Raw genomic sequence first — 22360 nt, forward strand, 5'->3', positions numbered from 1 at the left:
TGTACTCTTTCTAGAGTCTCAACATCTTTTTTACATCGTGGTGACCAAAACTGGATGCAGTATTCCAAGTGTGGCCTTACCAAGGCATTGTAAAGTGGTATTAATACTTCATGTGATCTTGATTCTATCCCTCTGTTAATGCAGCCTAGCACTGTGTTGGCTTTTTTGGCAGCTGCAGCACACTGCTGGCTCATATTTAGGTGATTGTCCACTAGGACTCCAAGATCCCTTTCACAGTTACCACTATTGAGCAAGGTACCTCCTATACTATACCTGTACATTTGGTTTTTGTTGCCTAAATGTAGAACCTTACTTTTTTCACCATTGAATTTCATTTTGTTATATAGCGCCCAGTGTTCAAGTCTGTCCAGGTCCTCCTGTATCCTAAGCCTGTCTTCTGGAGTGTTGGCTATTCCTGGAAGCTTAGTGTCGTCTGCAAATTTGATGAGTTCCCCATCTATCCCCTCGTCCAGATTGTTGATGAAGATGTTGAAGAGCACTGGGCCCAGAATAGAGCCCTGGGGCACCCCACTACACACTTCCCTCCATGTAGATGCGGTTCCATTGAGGACCACACACTGAGTACGGCCGGTCAGCCAGCTACGGATCCATCTGGTGGTGATGCTGTCTAACCCGCATTTTTCTATCTTCTTGAGTAGTAGGTTGTGGTCTACTTTGTCAAATGCCTTACTGAAGTCCAAGTAAATTATATCCACAGCATTCCTCTGGTCCACTAATTTTGTCACTTGGTCAAAGAATGCAATAAGATTTGTCTGGCATGATCTGTTTTTGATAAACCCATGTTGGCTTTTAGTAATGACTTTGTTTGCCTGTAGGTGTTCACTGATTCGTTGTTTAATTATCTTTTCCAGAATTCTCCCAGGTATTGAGGTCAGGCTGATAGGTCTGTAATTTCCTGGGTCCTTTTTCCCCCTTTTTTGAAGATGGGAACTACATCAGCTCTTTTCCAGTCCTCTGGTAGTTCCCCAGTGCTCCATGATCTCTGAAAAATATAGTTCAGTGGTTCTGAGATCACATCTGCCAGTTCCTTGAGAACCTTGGGATGTAATCCATTTGGTCCTGGTGATTTGAACTTGTCTAGGCTGGACAGGTGCTCACTTACCATTTTCTTGCCTATCTTAACTTGTATTTCTATTTTGTTTTTTATGGCACTATTTTTGATAGGTTGGTCTGTTTTTTCCCTTTGTGTAAAAACAGATGTGAAAAACGAGTTAAATAGTTCTGCTTTCTCCCTGTTGCTTGTCACCTTCTTGCCACTTTCACCCACTAGTGGACCAATCGTTTTCTTCACTTTTTTCTTGTTTTTTACATGTTGAAAGAAGCTTTTTTTGTTATTTTTGACTTTGGTTGCAAGCCTTAGTTCATTTTGAGCTTTAGCTTTCCTCACTTCGTCTTTGCAGGTTCGGGCTATTTGCTGATATTCTGACTTAGTTATGTGCCCATGTTTCCACTTTCTATATTTGTCCTTTTTATCTTTCAATTTGTCGGAGAGTTCTTTATGCAGCCATGCTGGTTTCTTTTGAGAGCTGTTATTTTTCCTCTTTGTTGGTATTGTGCTAGACTGGGCCTTTATTATCTCACTTTTCAGAATTTCCCAAGCCTCTTGAGTTGTTTTCCCTTGGAGGATTCTCGTCCATGGAATCCTTCCCAAACCCTCTCTAAGTTTATTGAAATTAGCTCTCTTGAAGTCCAAGACTCTAGTTTGACTGTGTTCTATTGCTTGTGCTTCCATAATGTTGAATTTCAATATTGCATGATCACTTCCTCCCAAGGTTCCTTTGGCTTCAACACCTTCTGTCATTTCATCTCTGTTAGTGAGAATTAGGTCCAAAATGGCTAATCCCCTAGTTCCCTTCTCTACTTTTTGGGAGACAAAGTTGTCTGCTAGGTTTGTCAGGAATCTGTTTGATCTTCCACTTGGTGCAGAGTTTGTCTCCCAGTTGATGTCAGGGTAGTTAAAGTCCCCCATTACTATTGTGATGTGCTTCCTACATACCTTAGTTAGCTGACTAGCAAAAAGTTCATCTATTTCCTCTGTTTGGTTGGGTGGCCTATATAGTATACACCTATGGCAATGTCGTTTTCCCCCCTTTTATATTGACCCATATGCATTCATATGCATATAACTGGCTCTAGCAGTGAAATGTATTTAATCTTAGCCATTTCATTTTAATTTTTAAAGGATATTTCAATCTATAGTTTTTTTTGAACACTGAGCATTAATAAAAATGCAAGCGTTCCAAAATCATTTCAACTGAACTATGAAAAATGGCAATTTTACAACAATGCTATAATCCTGTATCCTGCTTGAAAAGCTAGTATTCTGGAAGAATACTACCGCCATTCTAATTTCCCACCAAAGTTAATATGCCAGTTTTACAATGTGATCTGGCTTGTTTTTTTAAAAAACTTGTATTAGAGATTTTATACAAGGCTTTGTCAAATAATAAATATTATCCTTGGTTAAATAAATGGAAGATGCTTTTAATACCAAGTGCTCATCACTTGTGAACTCTTTACCCATTTTTCATCCATTCAACATAACTCATTTGATATTATCTTGAATACTTTGCCTTCTATATATTTTTTTCTGAGTTCAGCTCTCATTTTGGTTTAGTTAGGATCTGAACTGACTTGCTAATTCATCTTTTAAGAATTAGTTTTCCAGATATCCTCATGAAATTACTTCCTGTATCATATGATTCCTAGCTGTTGATTAAACCATTTTAGGTTTTCACTTACTATTTCAATAATCAAAATATTTGATGGTATAAAGCATAAATGGGCATGAACTAGCAACATTTCATCAGACTGAAGCACCTTCTGTCATAGAGGAAGGGCAATGGGAAAAATGGAAGCAATAAGCAGCATTATAAAAAAAGTAGTAAGACAAAGTACAGCCTATGATAATTATGCTTAAATGTTTATAATGTCATCACAAAAATAATTCACTATGCAGCATTAATAACAAAAAGATCAAGCATTGGTAAACTAATAAACATATGACAAAACTGGGCTTTTTCAACTGAGTTCCATGAAATCCTAAGGAACTATAAGAACCTGATGGGGCTTTGTGAGAGACTAATTGCAAAAAAAAAAAAAAAGCCACTTGGATAAAATTGATTTTCAGACACTAGAGTTTTTCTAAATTAGAAATCTAGAATCCAATTCTAGGAATTTTTGTTTTTACTTAATAAGTCCCAGGGTGTCAGAAAGTCTGAAAGTCTTGGGACAAAAGAAAAATTACATATACTTCATTTTAGGACACTGGATAAGTTAAGCTGAATTTCCTGGTATATCATAAATCATTGGTTGAAATCATGCTTTAACCTAGATAGTATTTATCTGGGGCTAACTTCAATATCAGTACATCAGAAATAAATCCATTATTCCTTAACACATTTCTGCTGGACATTCCTATTCATGTGCCCTATTGAGTAGGTTTGCAGAACAGCATTTTTTAACAGCAACAGTACAGGTCTAGCGAGGTCTAGTGCAAATTTATGCTCAGCCAGATGTAGCTAACAAGAGTTGACCCAGCCAATTTGGTACAATGTTCTGATTGTCTAGCAAACCTTAGGGAAGACAGAGATCATGCATACAATATGCTTCATTCCAAGCCCTGTAAATTTGGCAGTGCAGCTTGAGTGGGGGGGGGGGAAGGGGGGAGGAGAGAAGACACCTTTAAGTATAGATTAAAAATATCTGAACATAGGAATGCTTTCTTCAGAGATATTTAAACACCAAGATCAAAGGCATCACTTAGTAGTTATTAAATTAAAGAGAGCCAAGTCTGTTTTATGGGTGTGGTATTCACAATGGAATTTCAACTGTTTTTGCCTTGATTTGATAATTCACTGGTTATAAACGGGGAGGGTAAAAAGAAAGCTATGAAGGAAGACGTTGTTGGATCGGGAACACAAAGAACACAACAGACGTTATCATTCTTGCAAGATAATTGCAGTGAGAAACAAACAACAGTTATAATGACTCTTTGTATCCGACATATGTTTGCTATAGACTAGAGCAAAGGAAGTGAGGGGAAATGAAAAACTCCTGAATAAAGAAGTATTCAGGAATATCATGGGCATTTTGTAAAGACACTTGATCTGATAATTCTACCTCTGCCACAGCCAAATTGAACCAGTTTTGACAGAGTGGGTATAGAAAAATATAATTAAGTATGTGTGGTTCTTTGAAATTCTGGACAATGTCAGGTGGATCTAAATTTGTACATTATTTCTTCCACTCTAAAGCTGAAATACATAGCCCATAAGTTCTCCAAGGCCTAAAGGTCTGCTTATAAAGCCTAAAACATGTGTCTGAGAGTTAACAGCCTTTTTGTTTCATGAAGAATTTGGCAGCAGTCTTTTCTTTGTTTTCTGTGGCGGTCTTTCTCCTCTCTCCTCCCATAGGTTGCTATGGTGGCATTCTTCATTCTTCTTCCAGGGTACTTGCAACCCACTACAACAACTGTGACTGTCTCCTGTCTTAGTTGCCTTTCCTATGCCTTTCATAGTTGCTGCCATGCCATGCCACTCCTTCTTTTCCCTTCATATTTTTCCCTTCTAACCTTCCCTTCAAAGATGTCCTCCAAGTAACAATTGCTCTTTTCTCTCTCTTTTTGTCCTTTTCTACTTCCAGTCCTTTCTTCTTAAATAATAGCATAGCATTGTGACTTGTCATTTCCCCTGTTGTAGATCCTTAGCTATTTCTGAGCAAATTGATTGAGTTGGGTAGACAAAGAGTTAACCGATATGATGCCACTAAAATCAGCAAAACCCATTCTGTAGATTACAGTGAGCAATTATTTTCTTCTGTTATTTTTCTGCATAATTTGTGAAGATATGGGTGCTATATAATCCCTACATTATTAAACTATCTCATAAAGCAAAATAAGTGGAAACCTATCATACAGTGCAGGGGAATGCACAACCCCCCTCCTCCAATAACCAAGATACTGAATTTGACACCAACTAGTAATTTGAAAAGCATTGCTTTATCAACTGCTGCCAACTATTTTCAATATGCTGATAATGTATTGCAGTGTCTCCACAATACAGAATCATTTAAAATCCCCATTCATAAGAACTCCAATTATAATCTAATTGTTCAGATTAGCTTTGCTTTGGTAGCAACTCTCATTCAAAAAATAATATAAAATAATAGGTTGAAGATATCATTTCATTGTTAATCAGAAACAGTTTGCTGAAGAAAGTTCACTCTATCTTTTGAGAGCAGTTACAAATAGGACCTGAAAATGGGAACTCTATTCCTGTCAAAAATGTCCTGGTAAAGGAAAACTTGTTATATAACCTTCTCTATGCAATGTATGGGCTTTGTTTCTGATCTAGTCTGTGTCCCTTTAGGAATCCTATCTTAAGTCTTGAAATATAATTATTTGAACTGGCTTCTGCCAAATTTTCTTTTGTTATCTTGTCCAGGAAGGATAATCCTTGCTTTTGGTTCGGTCTGAATTATCAAAGGCCTAGGGAAGTGATCAATCTGATTTCTTATTCTCAAAGTTTAACTAGCAATCTTCAATAAATCTTCAATAAAGTAGGGGAAAATATATCATGAATTAAATCAGAGTAACTTTTTGTTTCTGAGTGACACCCTTGGGGGAACCCACTAGTGAAAGGAATGAGTAAAATGATTGAGAGAGTTTAGTAAATTTGATTTCTTTCTATTTACTTTTAACTTTAATGTAAACCCAGAAAGTTATTATAATTATCCTCCAGGTGTCTATTTAATAATGCTTCTCTCCGTTTTGTAACAATTTTTATAGGTCTTTATGGGCCACACTATAAGCTTTGTGTTGAATAAAAATAGTCAGCCACAAAACCTGATGGATCTTTTAATCAAGAAATACCTAACATGTATAGTTCAGTGCATAAAAATATCCTAGACATTAAGATCCATGTTAGAGGCTGGGCAAGTAATTGGAAAGATAATAGCACTGACTGATGTATCTGATTTCCTATCAGTCACATTTCTGTAACTATTCTCAATTATATAGTCGGATGCAAAGATTTTCTGCATGCACATAAGTGATTAATATACAAAATTTAAGATATGGATAGAATGCATTCACTGTGCTATTAAAATGATCACAAAAATGGTAGCAAAAATGTGTTTTTTCTCTTTAATTGCCACAAAATCTATAGAAATCAAACATTGATTGCACAGGATTATTCCATCCTAGGAAATCTCTCTATATTCTTGCCAAAATAGAAAGCTGTTATGCCTATGGCAACTAACTTGACTTTCAGTGATATTGCAGTTTCAGAGTTAATTGCAAGAGATCTTTTTGAAAATAAATCAAAACAACTCCTTTTCCATTGCGAAATCTAGCACAGTCACAACTTTCTCTAACTTTCTGAATGGCATGATGGCTACAATTCTCTTTTAAGAAATGGAATGTGCTTTTGTCAAGTTCCCATTGTTTAAAAGTGAATAAGCTTTGGTTTGGTTTGGACTGGGAAGTCTTGGACCTTTCATTGTTAAAGTATATTTTGTAGGTGGTGTTTTTGGTGGCCACAAAGAACATGGTGACAATGCAATGGTGTTAGCTTCCATCGCTGGGACTTTTTCCACCACAGGGTTATACTGCTGACCAGCAGATGGAGACACAGTATTCTTCTTGGATATACTTCGTGTGCAATGTACTGTACAAGTGAAATATCCTCCTGAATTCTGCAAGATAGACAGGTAAATTGATTTAATCTCATTATTATTATTGATGCTGCTCTTTTAACTATCATGAGTTGATTTACAGTGTGACCCTTATTTTGTCACTTCCTGTGAATTTTCTTACAAGATGTGAAGAGCAATACAGAATATAAAGTTCTTAACCCATTACGGGATCCAATTGCTGCATAACCATTTTAGAAGATGACAGCTGGTGATCAATGATAATTCAGAAGTATCCAGTTTAGTTAGTTTCTCAAACAATTTCTGGACTGGATCAAGCTATGAATTGTTCATATGAATGTAAATATTAATAATATATCCCCTGCATCTTTGCATAATTGGTAAAATATTGGGTAGCTATAAAATAGTCATTCCCAGCCTGATCTTTTAGACTATACTATCCTCAGCCAGATCCAACAGGTTATTCTAATACTCCATCGCAATTTATTCTTTTCAGGATGGGTTACTTAAATAGCTTTAAAACAATTTCTTCCAATATATCCTGCATCAAGAAGTAATTGATTTTCCTATAGCAACACGTCGCTCATAATTTCTTAACAAAGCAAGTGCTAAGTTTGATTGAACAGTTCTTTTTACAATTCTGTCTTTCCATATAACTATAACTTATTTATGGCTGACCCTCCTTTCTGGAACTGCATTCTCTCTGAAGTTTATTCAGCTCATCTATATCATGTTTTGGAAAAACTTAAAGACCTGAGTTTTTCAGCAAGTTTGAGTCAGGATACTTTGTGAGCTCACTTTTGGAAGTATGCCTTTTATGGTATGAAAGAGAGACTTAGTTTCTCTAGTATGGGTCTTAGCAACTTCATTATTTATCTTTCCCTGTTGTTTCATTAATTATCAAAATAAACCACTTAGTGTAGCAGTCACAACTGAAGCAACCTATTAGTTGATTAAAGTAACAAACAAATAAATAAAACATCAAGTTTCAAAGCCTACACATCCTAAAATTCACAATATAAGTGAAAACCAGGTAGCCAGAAATAAAGTACTATTGAATAATACTACTGTAATGGTTGAAAGTTAATATCCACTCAAAATCTTAAAGCAAGTAAGTGGCATGCCAATACATTTAACTGGGCTTGGTTTATAATACACTTGTGTGCCGGACAACAAATAGGTTTGATTTTCAGCTCCATGAGGAAAATATTTCTTTGTTACTTTCTTAATATTAGAATCTCTTACTTCAGCCTTGAAATATCTTTCCACTTATTAGTTTCATTTAAATATAGAGTGAAGACCTAGAGTTATTAGTGATATATAAATATAAAGTTAGCCTAGCCATTCAGGATCTGCAGAGAAGTGGCTAGCTATTTTGTATATATATTGAATGGAATAATTGGAACTAAACATATCAGAAGAAAACTTAATCCTTGCTGTTTCTACCCCATTTCTTGGACTACGCCACTGAAATACCATCTTCTTCAGTTTTACCTCCTTGAGTTCTTGCTCCTCCCTACACCAGAGGATTTCCATGTCACATTCAAATAAATATTCACATGACTATCAAGTTGGCAAAATGTTAATAGGACTTATTTGCCAAAAATGTATCTCAGCAGAGACTGCTTATTTTTAAACAGCTTTGTAGCTGATAATAAAATAATATAGATATTAATGCTTATTTTGTTTTTACTGTAGTCCCGCATCATACAGGAAGATATACATTCTTTCCAAATATGGTATATGTTATGTATTAAGCAATTCAAAGGGTCTGTTATAAAGAAACTGTTAACTGATTGCTTTATTTGAACGATAGACTGTCTGTCTGTATAACTTTAAGCCTGTTGTTTTAGGCGGGAATGAGTACTTTAAACTGATTGGCCGCCACCTAGTGGCAGTCCATATAAATATAAGTCAGGCAGCTGCTAGAGCTTGCTTCTGTGAGAACCTAATAAAGAGCTGTTAATTCTACTCCGTGTCTTCAATGCCTCGCTGTTCCCACTACACAACAATGGCGACGAAGGTGGGATTATGCTGCTAGGAAGGAAGAGAGCTAAGTCACTAAGGGGTAAGACCAGGCATCAGCACCTGGTTGGAACCATGTTCCCCCTTCTGCCTGCCAGTATGCAAATGCTGGAGGTAGCACCTTCCTAAGGGACCCATCCCTGGGAAACTCACAGAAGCCCTAGCAGCATGAGGCATTGGAGTCACAGCAACAGCCAACCATGGCCAAAATAGACAAACTTTCAGAGTTTGACATGATGCACCCCGAACGATGGAGTTCGTATGTCTCAAGAGTTGAAAACTACTTCAGAGCGAACCAGGTCAGAGAAGATAATTTAAAAGCCGCAACCTTGTTATGTGTTTGTGACCAAGCCACTTTCGATATAGCCAAGAACCTCGTTGCTCCTGCTCCATTGGAGTCAGTCGCCTTCGCTGACTTGAAACAAAAACTCAAGGAGCACTTCGAACTCAGACGGTCAATTATAGCATACAGACACGCATTCGAGCAGAGAGAACAGCAGCCAGGTGAAACCATTGCTGAATTCGTGGCCGCTTTACGCCAATGGTCCAGGCTTTGCGAATTTCCTGACCTAGAAGACAGGCTCCGGGACTGACTAGTCTGTGGCTTGCGAAGCAGAGACTTACAACAAAGGCTGTTCTCTAAAGAGACCCTGACATTCCAGGATGCACTGAAAGAAGTGATGGCAGAAGAGGCCGCAGGTGGAGCCGTCAAGGCTTTACATCCCTCAAAGAATCTTCACAGCCAGATGGCTGTGCATCATGAAGAATCAGAGAGAACTGAAGATTCAGATGTAGACTTTGAAATCGACCAGGTGCAGAAGATCCCAGAAAGAAGGCAGTGGCCGCTTGACAAGGCAGTTACCTTCCCTAGCTGTCTTGGCTGTGGTGGATGACACCAGCACTCAGAATGCCGAGCTGTGTGCCGAGCATGAGGCAAACAAGGCCACATCGCTACCATTTGTAAAGGTCACCAGAGGGAATCTCTGCCCCATTTCACCCGGCCTCTAACGGCCAAGCTGAAAGGATGGTCAGGATGACCAAAGAAGCACTTAAAAGACTAACCAGGAGTGATTGGCATCACAGGTTGGCAGACTTTTTGCTCTGCCAACACACTATTCCATGCACATCAATGGGTCGTAGCCCAGCAGAGCTGAGATGGAGACATTGGCTGACCACAAAGCTAGACCGTCTCCATCCAGACAGAATTGCAACAGAGACAGCACAGCCCAAGCCCACAAGGAATTTGTGAGTCAGTGACCGAGTTTGGGCAAGGAACTACAGTCAAGGGGCACTGTGGGTGATAGCTGTGGTTTGTAAGGTGTCAGGACCACTCTCTTACAAAGTGGTCCTGGAAGATGGGTGCATTTTGTGCTGCCACATCGATCAGCTGTGTTGGTAGCAGGCTAATCTAACCCTCGCCACTGACCAAGAGGAGAGCCAAGGATTGCCTGATCGTGGCAGCATGTCTCGATCTCCGGAGTCTGGTGTGACTCAAAGAGACATGCTGGATGACTCAGCCATGGGTGAGTCGCTTCCGACCGAAAGAACAGTGCCTGCAGATCAGATCAGAGCATGCTGGAGGACTTAGTTCCCAGCCTTTCAGGAACTGCTCCGCTCACAGATGAGTGTACAGGTCTACCCGAACAGACCAACCGAAAGGAGACTGGTCTACCCGGCCAGCAAAGACAAACAGACACTGGTCTACCCGACCAAAGCTGTCAAAAAGACTCTGGTCTACCCAGACAACCGAGGGTAGACCGGGAACCTCAGGCAGAAATAATGCAATTGAAACGATTACAGAAACTGCCTACTTATCTAAATGAATATGTACAGTTTATGGATATGTATTGATTTAGGGGGAAGGGGTGTTATGTATTAAGCAATTAAAAGGGTCTGTTATAAAGAAACAGTTAACTGAATGCTTTATTTGAATGGTAGATTGTCTGTATAACTTTAAGCCTGTTTTTTTAGGCAGGAATGAGTACTTTAAACTGATTGTCCGCCACCTAGTGGCGGTCCGTATAAGTATAAGTCAGACAGCTGCTAGAGCTTGCTTCTGTGAGAACCTAATAAAGAGCTGTTAATTCTACTCCGTTTCTTCAATGCCTTGCTGTTCCCACTACACAACAGTATATAACCTTGTAATTCAGCTGATAGCAATCATGGCATTTTACAGATATAAAATCTGGAGTCCAAATTCTATAGCCTAAATGTAGTCCAAAAATCCAGCAAGATATTTTACAAATCACCTAATTTTTGTAGTAAGATTAACATTTAACTATTATACATCTTTTCACTATATCAGATCATGTAAGGTCTCACTTTATCTATAAGGTGAAAAGTGCAGCTTTGTGCAACCAATCCCATATCTTTCATTCTAACCTGGTTCATCCTCCCCTCCAAAAGTGTCTAAATTGCAATACTGAAAATTACAGTTGGTCTAGTTGGTTAAGGCAGCAGCTAGAAACCAGGAGACTGTGAGTTCTAGTCTCACTTTAAATATGAAAGCCAGCTAGGTGACTCTCAGCCTACAACATCATGCTCAAGTAATAAGCCAGTTCCTGTCACAAATAATGTATCAATACACAAAAAAGGAGACCCTACGCTTGCAGGAAATCTCTAGGAAGAAAAGAAAAAAAATCAGCTATGTCTACCTAAAGACTTCAAATTTCATCTGTAACAATGTTGGTCTTTGACCATAATAAAGATTTGATTCGATTTGATTTATTTGATTTGATTTGATTGGTCTGGAAGAATCCCATAAGCTAGGTTGCTTATACTATTATGTCTGATGTTCACTGATACTTTGCAGTTAAAATGATGGAATGTTTTATGAACACTCTCCTCCTGAAAATGCATCTTTTTTTTTAGCCAGTCATGTAGGAGTATGGCAATACATTTAGACAATCTGAGTTTCCCAACATTGAGGACATTCAGGTGCAAATAGTAACTTTCCAGCAAGAGATATTTAGAGTTCTAATGGGATGCAGTTTTGGCGCTGTGTTATTTGAAAACAGTCCTTCTTCCTAACATTGTGCTCACCAGAGTTGACAACATTAGGATGTTACTGAAAGTAAACAAAGCTTCAAATGAGGCCAGTGTCTGTTCAGGAAACACTGACCTATCCTTGTTCTGCATTAGTTTCATTTCTCTTGGTGATCTTTTCCTTGAAGCTGCAACCACTTAAACTATCTACTAACACAAATTAGCCAAATTGTTGTTGGTTTTTTTTTGAAAATGTTCATTCTAGTGAAAACAGTATCAGTGCCTAATTTTTTTGGGGGGGGCTGGGAGGTATAGAAAAAATATTTTAAAGTTAGTCAATCTGATGAATTTCTTGCCACAAGGTTTGTATCTAGGATGCATGTTTATTCATTATACTAGATAATAATTACCTTTTGGACTAACATCTTATACATATTTTTCTTACAGTAGAATTGATATAATACATTACTTGTGTATTTTTTACTTTTATTTTATTTATATTTATTTATTCCTGGTTTCAAGTCAATCTTGATTCTGGCAACTGCCTGGACTGCAGTTTTCTTGGCAAGGTTTTGAAAGTATTTTGAAATGCCATTGTCTTCTTCCTGAGGGCTGAGAGGGAGTGACTGGCTCAAGATTACCCAGTTGGCTTCAGGCCTAAGGTGGGATTAGAACTTCTGGCATCCCAGCTTTAACCACTACACTAAAGCAGGTCTCACAATAATATACTGTATATGGCAGTGGTGGCGAACCTTTGGCACATGTGCCAGAGGCAGCACTCAGAGCTCTTTCTGTGGGCACTTCTCTGAACTGCTGGTGGTGGGCTGCGGAGCTCCAGAGTGCGCCGGTCGAGGGGCCGGCAGGCTTGGCTGCTGACGGACACTGTCGGCCCCCATGCGCTCGCTGGCCTCTGTGTGCGGGGGCCGACGGTGTCAGGCAGCATCTGCCCCGACCCCTGCCTTGCCTTGCCCTGAGATAATGGCACCCCCACCTTGCCTCACCTCACCCCATAGGACGAGCCTCATACCCACCACCCCACCTGCCAGAGACCCCCTGGATCTCCCTCAACCCTGCCCGGCCCCCACAGGCATCCCTCCCCATGAGTAACATCGAGGTGACCACGCCCACCTTGGCCACATCCACCCAGTCTGCCATGACCACCACAGCCACAGCCACCCAGTGGGCCACGCCCACCTGGCACCCGGCAATAAATAAGTGGGTTTTGGGTTGCAGTTTGGGCACTCGGTCTCTAAAAGGTTCACCATCACTGGTATATGGCAACAAAATTTAATCTAATCACCCTTTCACTAAAATTAGTTCTTCCAAGGACATGGGAATCTAGCAACTGATTACTGATTTTCATATATTCTAGGACATATAATATTATTGAGTTTTCATGATCTTGGTTCCTAAGGTATCAGATTAATAATAATGATAAATAAAAGAAAATAAAGATGGTAAAATGATTTGGGATTTTAAAATTCAAACAGAAAAGCACCTGCCACATAAGACCCCCAGAGTTAATATTGCACAGGAGAAAGCCAAAAATTCTGGATTGTGGGTGTTGCACTACAGAATAGAAGAAAAAATTGAAAGAAAATCACAAAATACAAAGACCTGCAAACAGAAGTTGAACAGCTATGGCAAAAACAAGTACCAATAGTAATAGACATCTTGGGTGCAATCCCAAAACATCTGGAACACCACTTAAATACCATTGGCAATGACAAATCCCATCACTTGATTACAAAAATTACATCCTTCAATGATAACTTTAACATCATCAAGCAACAACATCTGCCTATCTCATGTCATTGGAAAATACTCAGGTTGTTGGAAAATAGGTGGATAAATATACTAAATCTAGTCTAAACATCTGACTGACTAACCTTAATAGAGTGAGAAAATTGCTAAAAGCAAAACTGAACAGTGAAAACACCATCAAACCCATCAATACCTGGATCATACCTGTGATATGATATACTGCAGGGCTGTAACTGGATATAACTTGATTTGGATAGTTTGTACTGAATAACAAGAAAACTGATAATTATCCATTATTCATTACATTCCCATAATGATACTGATTATACTTGCCCTACAGGTAGTTCCTTCAAGTCAAGCAAACTGTTGGAGGAAAAAAGGATATATTAGCTGATTATGTAAAAGACAATCATATTCAATCACTGAGGTACATTAAAAAGTGAAACTTACTGAATGTGCAGGAAATAAAACATGAATATCAAAATAATGTAATAAAAATAAGAACAGAATGCTGGCAAAGAAAAGCATTAGATGTAGTAGTGGGATTCAGCCGGTTTGCACCGGTTCAGTAGAACCAGTAGCTAAATTTTGTTGAGTTCGGAGAACCGGCTGAACCCACGCCACTTCTGGAAGTCCATTCTAGGCCTCAGAGGCCTGGAGGAGGCCTCCCAGGCCTGGAACGGCCTACCGGAAGTGCATGGATGTCACTTCCAGAGATCCATTCTAGGCCTCGGAGGCCCAGGCCTGCATCCATGCAGAGAACCGGATGTTCAGGTATTTGAATCCCACCACTGATTAGATGGTTTCTTTCTACAAAAGATTAAGGGGAAAGTGAATAAAGAATAAACCTAGGAAGGGCATACAAGGGTAAGATTTTTTACCCAACATCCTATCCTTTTGTAAGAGCCTAAAGACCTGGCTCTACCAGTTGGCATGGAGAACCAATGCAGAAATTTTACTCTGGAGGTGGCTGCTAGATTGACAACAGCCTTCACCCATCATCCCCAACCTCCCCCGCTGCCCACTTGTCTATCTGTTTTTAAGTAATCATATTGATGTAATTTCTTTTCTTGATTTCTTTTATTGTTATTATTTTATTTTATTGTTCTATTATTTTATTATCACTTTGTTTAGACTTCCTTTTTATCTCTTCCTTTGTTATTGTTGTAAACTGCCTAGAATAACACTATGCTGATGCAAATGAATATAACAACAACAACAACAACAACAACAACAACAACAACAACAACAACAATAATAATAATAATAATAATAATAATAATAATAATAATAATAATAATAATAATAATAATAATAATAATAATAATAATAGTCAAGCTATTTTCCAAAACGCCTGAAGGCAGGACAAGAAGCAACGGATGGAAACTAATCAAGGAGAGAAGCAACCTAGAACTAAGGAGAAACTTCCTGACAGTTAGAACAATTAACCAGTGGAACAACCTGCCTCCAGAAGTGGTGAATGCTCCAACACTGAAAGTTTTTAAGAAGAAACTGGACAGCCATTTGTCTGAAATGGTATAGGGTTTCCTGCCTGAGCAGGGGGTTGGACTTGATGACCTCCAAGGTCCCTTCCAACTTTATTATTATTATTATTATTATTATTATTATTATTATTATTATTATTATTATTATTATTATTATTATTATTATTATTTAAAATGGATCATTTAAAAAAGAAACTGAAGATTTTGACTGTTCTGACAATCAATGCCAGAATTGAAAAATCATTATTCAATTCAAAGTGAAGTTGGTGCAAAGAAGCAGAAGAAACAGTAGATTATATATTGATTATAAATAATGATACAATACAATTGCCAAAATGATTCACTTTTTCATCTGTAAAAATTCTCATGTCCCAGTAATGAAAAATTGGTGAGCACATATAATTGAAAAGTAGTTAAAATGAGGTGCACAATAACCTTGGTACAAAACAAACCAGTTTTAACTATAGTTTAAAAAAATGTAGTTAATTTATGTGGCAATACCAGAAGGTATTAGAAGATAAAGAATTTGAGAAAATCACTAAGTATCAAAATCTGAACATCAAAGTTAGAAAATTATGACATAAACAGGCAGTGGTGGTCTCAATAGGTGCATACCAAAACCTCTTGGACAATATTTAGAAAATTGGTACCTTGACAAAATTTCCATCTGTCGATTATATTGCTTGGATCTGCACATATGCTACACCAATGCATTTAGGTTCTTGGGAAGAACCTCATTCCCTTGAAGGTCAACACCAGTTAAAGAACTGGCAGTGGCAATGCATCTAGTAATAATATCCCAGGTCCCTGGAAAGCACTTACAGGTGGACAAAAATGCCATATCTACTTTAAACATTTGGATGACTTATGTGACCAGTCATAATCTTAGAAGTGTATAGAGCTGGGTGGCACACAACAAAAGCAATGATAACATGCAATTAAGAATCTAAATGTCAGAAGAAAAATCATAGCTAAAGCAATCAAACAAAATCTATCATACACTCTAACCCAAGAATTGGAAAAGAGCCAGTTTTTGGGAGGGGGCTCCTAAATAAAGTCAGGGTAGGCACCAGACTACATCTTGGGGAATGTATTCGAGGTGAAGCTATTGAGACAGCATGCTTCCTAACTTCCCTTGGGTAAAACTGCTTTAAAAATCAACATGCCAATTTAGTGCAATCTGGGGAGAAGCCCTGGAAAACCAATAGTACTTTACATAGTGAGGCTCTATGCCACTGATGGCGAACCTTTTAGAAACCGAGTGCCCCAAAACCGGCCTGCCCCCACTCTGCCCCCCGCTCCGCCCACCCTCAGGGCCACTCCCCACAGATCACCCAGGCAGCCTTGCAGCGCCATGGTGGCCATGCCCTCTGCCCACACCCTGCAGCATCATCTGCACGTGATTGGGTGCAAGAATGGAGCCTTGCCCCTGCTTCCCAGCTGCCATGTGCTTGGCTGCGCTGGTCTGTGTGGGCGGCTCCTCCGGGCAGGCTGCTGCTGAGGAGGGGGTTGCGGGGAGGCGGGTCTGGGGCAATGGCATGCGTGCCCACAGAGAGGGCTCCGATTGCCACCTCGGGCATGTGTGCCATAGGTTCGCCACCAATGCTCTATGCCATGAAAGAATATTACCATATATGTTACCATGCATATGGTATGAGAGCCAATTTGGTCTAGTGGTTAAGGCACCAGGGCTAGAAAGCAGAAGACTGTCAGTTCAAGTCCCACCTTAGCTATCAAAGTCAGCTGGGTCACTCTCTATCAGCCCAATCCACCTCACAGGATTGTTGTTGTGAGAAAATTAGAGGGATAAAATGTGTTGGATATGTCTGCCATCTTGCATTATTTGTCAAAATAGTAAAGGCATTGTTGTTGTTAGTTGCGAAGTCATGTCTGACCCATCGTGACCCCATGGACAACATTCCTCCAGGTCTTCCTGTCCTCTACCACCTTCTGGAGTCCATTTAAGCTCATGCCTACTGCTTCAGTGACTCCATCCAGCCACCTCATTCTCTGTCTTCCACTTCTTCTATTGTCCTCAATCTTTCCCAGCATCAGGCTCTTCTCCAGTGAGTCTTCCTTCTCATTAGTATTTGAGTTTCAACTTCAGGATCTGGCCTTCTAAAGAGCAGTTGGAGTTGATCTCTTCTAGGACTGACCGGTTTGATCGCCTTGCAGTCCAAAGGCCTCAATTCTTTGGCGCTCAGCCTTTCTTATGGTCCAGCTTTCACAGCCATACATTGCAACTGGAAAAACCATGGCCTTGCCTATACACACTTTTGTTGGCAGGATGATGTCTCTGCTTTTTAGTATGCTGTCTAGATTTGCCATAGCTTTCCTCCCCAGGAGCAAGCGTCTTTTAATTTCTTGGCTGCAGTCCCCATCTGCGGTGATCTTGGAGTCCAGGAAAATAAAATCTGTTACTACCTCCATTTCTTCCCCATCTATTTCCCAGGAATTTAGAGGGCCAGATGCCATGATCTTGGTTTTCTTAATGTTGAGTTTCAAGCCAACTTTTGCATTCTCCTTTTTCACCCGCATCAAGAGGATCTTTAGTTCCTCTTCACTTTCTGCCATTAGAGTGGTATCATCTGCATATCTTAGGTTGTTGATATTTCTCCCGGCAATCTTAATTCCAACTTTTGATTCATCTAGCCCTGCCTTTCTCATGATGTGCTCTGCATATAAGTTAAATAGGCAGGGCGACAGTATACAGCCTTGCCAGATTCCTTTCCCAATTTTGAACCAATCAGTGGTTCCGTATCCAGTTCTCACTGTTGCTTTTTGACCCGCATATAGGTTTCTCAAGAGACAAATAAGATGGTCTGGTACTCCCATCTCTTTAACAACTTGCCACAATTTGTTGTGATCCACACAATCAATGGCTTTAGCATAGTCAACGAAGCAGAAGTAGATGTTTTTCTGGAACTCCCTAGCTTTCTCCATGATCCAGCGTATGTTGGCAATTTGATCTCTAGTTCCTCTGCCTCTTTGAAATCCTGCCTGTACTTCTGGTAGTTCTCGATCCATATACTGCTGGAGTCTAGCTTGTAGGATTTTAAGCATAATTTTACTAGCATGTGAAATGAGTGCAATGGTGCGATAGTTTGAACATTCTTTGGCATTGCTTTTCTTTGGAATTGGAATGTAGATTGACCTTTTCCAATCCTGTGGCCACTGTTGAGTTTTCCAAATTTGCTGGCAAACTGAGTGTAGCACTTTTACTGCATCGTCTTTTAATATTTTGAATAGCTCAGCTGGAATATTGTCACCTCCACTAGCTTTGTTGTTGCTCAAATTTCCTAGGGCCCATTTCACTTCACATTCTAGGATGTCTGGTTCGAGATCAGTAACCACCTCATTGTGGTTATCTGGGACAGTACGCTCGTTCTTGTATAGTTCTTCTGTGTAGTTTTGCCACCTCTTCTTAATTTCTTCTGCCTCTGTTAGGACCCTGCCATTATGGTCCTTTATCATGCCCATCTTTGCATGAAACTTTCCCTTCATATCTCCAATTTTCTTGAAGAGATCTCTGGTCCTCCCTATTCTATTGTTTTCTTCTATTTCTTTGCACTGTTCATTTAAGAAGGCATTCTTATCTCTTCTAGCTATTCTCTGGAATTTTGTATTCAATTGGGTGTATTTTTCTCTTTCTCCCTTGCCTTTCGCTTCCCTTCTTTCCTCAGCTATTTGCAAAGCTTCCTCAAATAGCCATTTTGCTTTCTTGCATTTCTTTTTCTTTGGGATAGTTTTAGTTGCTACCTCTTGTACAATGATGTGAACCTCCATCCATAGTTCTTCAGGCACTCTGTCTATCAGATCTAATTCCTTAAATCTATTTGTCACCTCTACTGTATATTCATCAGGGATATGATTTAGTTCATACCTGATTGGCTTAGTGCTTTTCCCTACTTTTTTCAATTTAAGCCTAAATTTTGCAACTAGAAGCTCATGATCTGAGCCACAGTCAGCTCCTGGTCTTGTTTTTACTGACTGTATAGAACTTCTCCATCTTTGGCTGCAGAGCATATAGTCAATCTGATTTCTGTGTTGAACATCTGGGGATGTCCATATGTAGAGCCGTTTCTTGGGTTGTTGGAAAAGAGTGTTTGCTATGACCATTGTATTCTCTTGACAAAATTCTATCAGCCTGTGCCCTGCTTTATTTTGTACTCCAAGGCCAAACTTGCCTGTTATTCCAGTTATCTTATGGCTTCCTACTTTAGCATTCCAATCCCCCATGATGATAAGGACATCATTTTTTGATGTTAATTCTATAAGGTGCTGTAGGGCTTCATAGTACCGGTCAAATTCATCCTCTTCAGCGCCACTGGTTGGGGCATAGACCTGGACTATATTGAATGGTTTGCCTTGGATTCGAACTGAGATCATTCTGTCATTTTGGGGATTGTATCCCAGTATGCTTTTCCTACTTTTTTATTGACTATGAAGGCTACTCCATTTCTTCTGAGGGATTCTTGCTCGCAGTAGTATACCTGATGGTCCTCTGAATTAAATTCACCCATTTCTGTCCATTTTAGTTCGCTGATTCCTAAGACGTCGATGTTCAGTCTTGTCATCTCTTGTTTGACCACGTCCAGCTTGCTTTGATTCATGGATCTTATATTCCAGGTTCCTATGGACTTTCCTTTCACCACTAGATGCATCCACAGCTGAGCATCCTTTCGGCTTTGGCCCAGTCACTTCACTCTTTCTGGCACTATAGTACTAGCCCTCTGCTCTTCCCCAGTAGCATATTGGACACCTTCCGACCTGAGGGGCTCATCTTCCAGCATCATATCTTTTTTCCTTTTGGTATTGTTCATGGGGTTTTCATTGCAAAGAAGTCTCTGCTATGACATGTCCGTCTTGGGTGGCCCTGCAGGCATAGCTCATAGCTTCATTGAATTACGCAAGCCCCTTCGCCACTACAAGGCAGTAATCCATGAAGGAGAATAAAGGCATACATGCATACCTACATACATACACACATACATAATATTTTGTAATAACTATAGCACTCTGAATTCCAGCCAGAAACCTACTGTAAACCACTGCAACTCATCAAAGATCAAGGATGTTACATGGGCTTGACAATGTATGGTCTTTATTGTCCATATCACTGCATTTTGAGCTAGCTGCACCCCCATGCAGAGTGCACTGGAATAATCCATTTTTTCAGTTCTTCTTGCAGCAAGCACTTTGTTTCCTATGCCCAGAAGATGCAGGTAAAAACTAAAAAAGTTGATAAAGCATATTCTTTAAAAAAAAAAAAAAGGGAAACATTACATAGCCAAAAGCATGTTCATTTGTTTTCTATAAAATTGAACTATCATTATTCAGCACTATCCAGATTTTCAGTGGTGATTCTACACAGCTTTAAGGGCTAAATAAAAGCACTTGCTAAGGTCACACTCAATTGCATTGTGTGAGTGGTCTTCCCCCTTCCCTTCCCTCCCCACCAAGCATTAATATAGCATGAACATCATTTGCTCAGTTCTATTTACACATTATTATTACATTTTTACATGCATTAAAATAATTACCAGCTTTACATGTTCAAAATATTGTCCCACTGGAAATTCACTGCTTTTTTCACCAGTTTGGAAGTTTTCATCTTTGACAATCTTCATATTTCAGCACTAAAAGGGCCAGTTTCATCACTATGTAGCAGTTGTGCCATTTGTTGATACAATCATAGAGTTCAAAAGCTCTGTTTCTAATAAAACATTTATGATTATTGAAAATGCTTTTAGCTTGTGAATGTGTTGGTTCATCAGGTAAACAGATGTAAGACACCATCACAATTTTCAGAATACATATTATTAATCCAGTAATAACTGATGAAGCCATTACAGTCTGCCATGGAAATCCTCCTTTGCTCATTAATCAGCAGGCCTATAAATAACATCAACATTGCATCAGCTTTCTATGCAGTTTTTGCAGTCTGTAAATGTAAAAGCTGTAGTAGCTGCTATACCTGTAGTACTATATCACCTATGAGAAAACTGAATCAAAGAAAATATTTTCCAAATGTATATTTTAAAATCTGAAAATTTACAATAGATCCAATGCTTTTTTAAGCTATTAAGTTTAACAAAACCATCTAAACTATTTTAAAGTATTATTGGATGCTGACGTTTGTGAAAACATTGATCTGACAGCTAAAACAAGATATAATTGGAGAATTTGATTGTAAACAACAATCATTCAGTCATAATTAAAATATTTTTCAAATTGTTGTTTGCTAGTGCAAATATTGCTAATGCAACTTTTACATCTATCCAATTATCATTACCATTCCTTCTGCACATGTTACATACATACATGGCAACTGATATATGCAATTGCAACTATATCACAAGCATATGTATATTTTCAATGAAAATACTTCACAGACATATACACATGAACCTTTTTCATATATATCATACTTAATATAGTTACATAACTCTTATCAGTTTGATGCAGAAAAGTGTCAACTAAAAATAGCTCTCATTCTGGTATGTATTAATCTACCTTAGATGGGCAAAAATCATAACATCAACTTTACTAGATGAAAATCAGCATGCTTTTTTTGCAAAAGTATATCCTGATTCATTAATCTTTCAGGATACCAACAACATGCATAAGGATCATGGTGATGAGAATATTCAAAGGTTTTTTGACCAAATGCTTATGATGCAAAGCCATTATAGGCTAAGAAGAAAAGTCCTCTTATGGATCAAAGTAATTCAGTGTGCAATAAAATTGAAGCACCAGAATTTAAAACTTTCAGTTTCTAAGTTTTTTGCAGTCCCTACAGCCCATTTAATAACTACTTACCTAGCCATACCTGCAGGATTTACCTTCTTAGTAAGATGATTGGGCACAAGAACTTTACTAAAAGACTCACTGCAGACTTAAGCTAATGGTTGTGGAATAGAAAATTGACAAAATGGCAACAACCAAACTTGCCCACGAACCTCATCTCTTTGTTGAGTGGCTACAGGTATCAACAGTTTAAATTAACGATTTTAAAAGTTTTCTGTCTTTTCTATTGCTCTCCTTTCCTTTTTATTGTTTGGAAACATGCCTTGAATTTGCATTCAATTGAAATCTTTTGGACATTGGCCTGGTGTCTGCCTTGCCTTTGCAGTAATACTTGTTTTCTCCAAAGAACTCTATCCTTGTTTTTTTTTTTTTTTTTTTTCAATATAAAATTTTATTTTTTTTATCATAAAAAAAAAAGAAATACATCACAGATATTACACAATGTTATATCCCATCCCCCCACCCCCCGGACTTCCCAAACCAACCTAGGCTGATATTCAAATACAAGTAAACAAATATTAATATCTCTAACTCCAAAGTCTAAACTTAAACAATCCATCTCCTCCGTATTAATAAAAATTATTCATTTAGTTAGT

The sequence above is a fragment of the Protobothrops mucrosquamatus genome, unplaced genomic scaffold (assembly GCF_001527695.2).
Source record: "Protobothrops mucrosquamatus isolate PMUCROS unplaced genomic scaffold, P.Mucros_1.0 scaffold18, whole genome shotgun sequence".
NCBI lineage: Eukaryota > Metazoa > Chordata > Lepidosauria > Squamata > Viperidae > Protobothrops > Protobothrops mucrosquamatus.